The sequence below is a fragment of the Phascolarctos cinereus genome, unplaced genomic scaffold (genome assembly GCF_003287225.1).
Source record: "Phascolarctos cinereus isolate Bilbo 61053 unplaced genomic scaffold, phaCin_HiC Scaffold_726;HRSCAF=1367, whole genome shotgun sequence".
NCBI lineage: Eukaryota > Metazoa > Chordata > Mammalia > Diprotodontia > Phascolarctidae > Phascolarctos > Phascolarctos cinereus.
In genome coordinates this window covers 166,651,420-166,656,419 of record NW_027556098.1, presented here as the reverse complement: position 1 = coordinate 166,656,419, position 5,000 = coordinate 166,651,420, and the positions used below count along the sequence as shown (strand labels likewise).

At 35.4% G+C, this 5,000-nt stretch overlaps 1 protein-coding gene across 3 annotated transcripts in view; it reads left to right on the top strand.

Moving 5' to 3' along the window:
* The window catches only part of ZEB2 (zinc finger E-box binding homeobox 2), a 140,764-nt gene that overhangs the window by 90,012 nt on the left and 45,752 nt on the right, over positions 1 to 5,000 (top strand). The gene's annotated exons all lie outside the window — the stretch shown is intronic.

Here is a 5,000-nt window from a genome sequence, read left to right as displayed (position 1 = left end):
TGGCATATTGTTTAGAACACATACTTACTTGACATATTTAACAAATCATTACAGAATTGTTGGCAAATAGATGTACAATGTACATAGAAACATATAAGTACAGCAATTGTCAAATCTTTTTTTGAGCATTCCGTTGCTACAGACTTGCTGAGGAAGGTCCACGCCTACCCCCACCCCAGGTCATCAAAAACAATTACTGACTTGGGTTTTGAAGTACAGATTATCAAAGTATTATTTCCTTGGAAGGGAAAGAATATTATGGATGTAGACTGCAAGTAAAACTGACTAATTTCCTAAAGGATAGAAAGCACGAGTTGAAAAATCTAAATGACTCAGTAATGAAAGAAGTGTGGTTGTATGTGAGTGTGTGTGCATGCCAATGCTTGCAACATCAATACAGCGTTGTATCCTTTGGTACAAGTAAAGTAAGGTAATGAACACTATTTTAGTTTTATATATACAGGAAAAAAGTGTATATGTTTATTTTTGTAAAAATAAACAAATTCTCAGTCTCAGGGTGAGCACGAAGTGAATTTGGAACATTGTGACCTAGGAATACAGTCTCTTGTTGAAAGATAACTGAACTGAATGTTGTATATTCTTTGACCAATCCCTATTGTAATGAGGCCTTGGGGGGTTGGTCTTATTCTTACACTTATTTGCCACTCTCATTTCCTTTTCTCTCCCAAGGCAAAGGGTTGGGGAAATGATATAAATTAACACTATTATTACCTTTTTTTGTTGCGGTGCAGTATTATATCAAATTTATGGAAGTTTAAGCCTCTCTAATCAGGAGCATATTGAAACACTGATACTTTGAACCAGGTATTTAAGCCTGTGTCAGCAGTTCCAAGAGGGATGGGCTTCCTGCCTTGCAATCAGACCTCCCTCCAACATACCTCATGATCTGAAATCTGGGGTTCCAGGGATATACACAGTTGCCTCCTAGCGATGTAAACCATGACAGTAGAAAAATTCTTCTGAACATTTCATCTAATATGCACATGCTTTTGCATAACTAATTTGAAGTGGAAACATTTTATCCCTATAACTCAAAACTGTTCTTGTTTTATCAGCTGACACTTTACAACTCATTAATCTATAATGTGAACTCAATGCTTCTGAATACTCTAGGGATAAAAAATTTAAGTGACCAAACTAGTTTGTTTAAAAGACTCAATACAGTATACTAACAGTAGCCATTTTATAATAATATTTTGTACTTATTAGTATTCTTCCTCTGAATATTTTGTACTTGAAAGGCCTCTTCTTCTAAATGTACATTAATTGTGGTTTGCATGAAGTAAGGATTATTCCCATTTTTAGACAGAGAAGTCAATGTCCATGAAACTCATTCCCATAGAGACAGAGTATAAAAACAGGTAGCAGAATTAAGGGGGAGAGGCAGAAACCTTAATGTTCATATTTTTCTATATCCTGGTGAATCACTAGACCTCCAATATTACATGAAAAATTGAACCTTGACCTTGGTCTTGTGATCTTGACACCATCAGTGTACAACGATAACAGAGTCACCAACATAAAGAAGTAATGTCTGTGATACATCTCTCTTAGAAAACAAGAGCAGCTCTGTAGAATTCTTGAAAAAGAGTCACATCCTGCTCTCTCTGGTACAATACCTGGGAAGTAAATCTTTGAAAAAAAAATGAAAGGAATGAAAGGTCATAGTTCAGGTGAAACTATACCAGAAACTTCCAATAACCTCCTTCCCCCAAACCCAGGGACATAAATAGGCATTCTAAAAACTGAGTGCAAGGAGGCCTTTGATTCATAAACTCAAAAATAAATTACCTCAAAGCATATTAGCTTTAGGAAATGTAAATGCTCTCTAAAATTCCATAGGATTTAATTGCTATGACTGATACACATCAGAGTCGACATATATAAGAACAAATTGTTGAACCTAATAACCAAGTTATTAACAAGGGCTATCATATCATGAGTCAGCTACTTTTCACCTCCTTTATAAATATTAAAAGGAAAATACTAATTCACTTATATGGTACATTAAGATTTACAGATTGCTTTCTCACAACAAACCTATAAGTATAAAAAGAATTATTTTCCCCTTTTTACAGATGAGTAAAGTGAAACTCACAGAGTTTAAGTTTAAGCAACTTAGGCAGGGTCACACAGTAAGTTTCAGAGTCAGAATTTGAATACCAAATTCTTCATGAATGATTCTTTGTGTCATCTTGTGATTAGAACATATCAAAAGTATTTCTACCTATGATAACAACAAAGGAAAAGACATTAGAGGAAAAAGTTAAGTAAAGGTATGTCCTTTTTAATGGCTGATAATCTGAAGAAACTTCAATTCTCAGTTTCTACTACACCTTAAACTATTTCCATCATTTCCAAATCGTTTCAGAAGGTTTGGTGTATTATTAAACAGCTGACCTGGTCACCTTCTCTAATTCACATGAAAGGAAACCATGAAGGTAACTACCATCAACATGATGAAGTTAGGGGAAAATACCCCTTGTATTTGAAATTTAAAAGTCAAAAAAAACATCAATTTCTTTCTTTGCAGTCTGTAGGCACCGATTGCAAAAATTATTTGGAAGTTGTGTTATTATTTGAGAGGTAGTTTGGCATAGTAGAAAGAGACATGCCTGGAGAAAAGATCAGGGTTTATGCCACAACCACTGACATATAGTGGTTGTGTGACCATGGGCAGGTCATATAACCTCTTAGTACACCCCCCTCCCCAAGGAACTGTCTCAGAAAGACTATAAGTTGCAGAGACCTGCATTGGTAGAAGGATTTTCCACACTTGGAACTCCCTATACTAATGAAATTATACCTTCTATAAAAAAAAAAAACTGTGATCTATCTCCAATTAAATTGTATACTCACTGAGGTCAGAGAATGTAACTTTGTAACCTCAGTGTTTAGCACATAGTAAGAATTAAAGAGATGATGATAATGATTTATAATAAAGAAGAAAAGAAATTTGACTGGTAGAAGAACTGTCATAACTAATAAATTGAGGTGGCTCTGACCTTGTCAACACGCCCAACGTCTGCCACTCAATAAACTCCAGTGGTTCCCTATTACCTCCAGTATCAAATATAAAAATCCCCTGGCATTCAAAGCCCTTCATAATCTTTCCCACCCTCAAATCTTTCTATTCATCTTTCTTGTACTTTACACACACACACACACACACACACACACACACACACACTGCCCCATCCCTAACTCTGCAATTCAGTACAACAGTGTCTTTGCTGTTTCTCAAGCAAGACACTCCATCTCCAGATTACAGTTATTTTCAATGGCTCTTCCCTATTCCTGAAATAGTCTCTCTCCTCATCATTTACTGGTTTTCCTGCCTTCCTTCAATTTCCTGCTAAAACCCCATCAACTCTGAGAAGCCTGTCCTGATCTTCCTAACTATTATTGCCTTCCCTCTACTGATTATCTCTTATTTTGTTTTTATCTTGTTTGCGCATAATTGTTTATATGCTGTGCTTCCCCCCCCCCCTTCCCCATTAGACTATGAGCTTCTTGACAGCAGGGACTGTCTTTTGCCTTTTTTTGTATCCCAAGTGCTTAGCCCAGTGCTTGGCACATAATAGGTGCTTAATAAATGCTTACTGAGTAGCTTACTTCAAGGATATCTCATTATCTGACATTTGTCTCTATAATCCCATTGATATTGATGAGAATTTTGCTTCTGATGAAGAGACAGCAGATAGCCCTTTAAGACTAGTTCTTTTGCATGTTAATACATTAGCCAGTGATGTCTTATTTGTACTGTAACTGACAGAATAATGGAGAGAAAGCACATAAGTATGAAAAGGGGTTAGTTAGGTAACATTGTGTAGGGCTTCTTCAAGACAACATTGCTGCTACTTCAAATGCCAAGCTAATTATCAGCAACATTTAAATGCTATCATAGGCCATTTTTATAAATGGTGAAATTTTCCAGCAGGTATGGACATTACAAAATGTCACATTTGACTGCTGTTATATTACTTTTGTCATTGAAGTACAAAAATAGGAAAATAAAGTTATTCCAATAGGCAATAGAGGAACCATTATTTGTTTAGCTTTTGACTGTAAAATTAATTGATACAGTGGTGCAATTTGGAGTATCATTTACTTGGAAGGAAAAATAGGTTCGATTTAATATAATGCAATCTGGTGAAGTGAAAATAATGCTTATTATAGATAAACTATGAGGCCTTTTAAATACAGGTTTTTAGGAATTCATATTCAGATATGTCTTTCCAATCCCAGTTGCTATAAAGCAAATTTAAGTATCAGCTTTATACCCTTTAGTAACCCCATATTACACATACAGTTTTTGAGAAAATGAAACTTTAATATGATTCCACATAAAATTGTGTGCAATGCCAATAATTTATATGCACTTCATATGCAAATAGTTTTATCTTATCCATCAATTATTGTGTAAACATGGTATCACATGGCAAATTTCCCTGCAATACAGTACTGTACCTGTATATAATTATGGGTGCATTTTGCCAATGCAACTGTTACTCAGAATTGTAATTAATTCCTCTGAAGATTACTGTGAGAGTTTTGGATACTGATGCTGTTTTTGGACATTTATTACTGCTCTTTAGTTGGCTTTTTGCTGTGCCTCAGAGACAGATGTAAAATTAGTGTCTATTTTGAGCCAGCAAACAGTACATCTTTCCTCTTGTTTATTGAATTGCAGAGAGGAATTCTTTGGGCTCCCACTTCTTTGTGGTTTTGAAGTAACAGTCTGTTTTTGTGCCAGCCATGTAGCTCCAATGCATGTGTAAAATTTTGCTGAGACTCGTGCAAGAAGTTGCTTGTTTGACCTCATGGAAAGACCAATGTATGAAGTTAAGTTGCCTTGTGTAGGAGGAGAAGTAGAAATTCTGCATCGTAAGTTCAAAAATATTTATTGGTCTAAGAGGCACATAATATATTCTGCCCAATGACCCACATTTGAAGTGAGTTTTTGATGGTTATTGGGG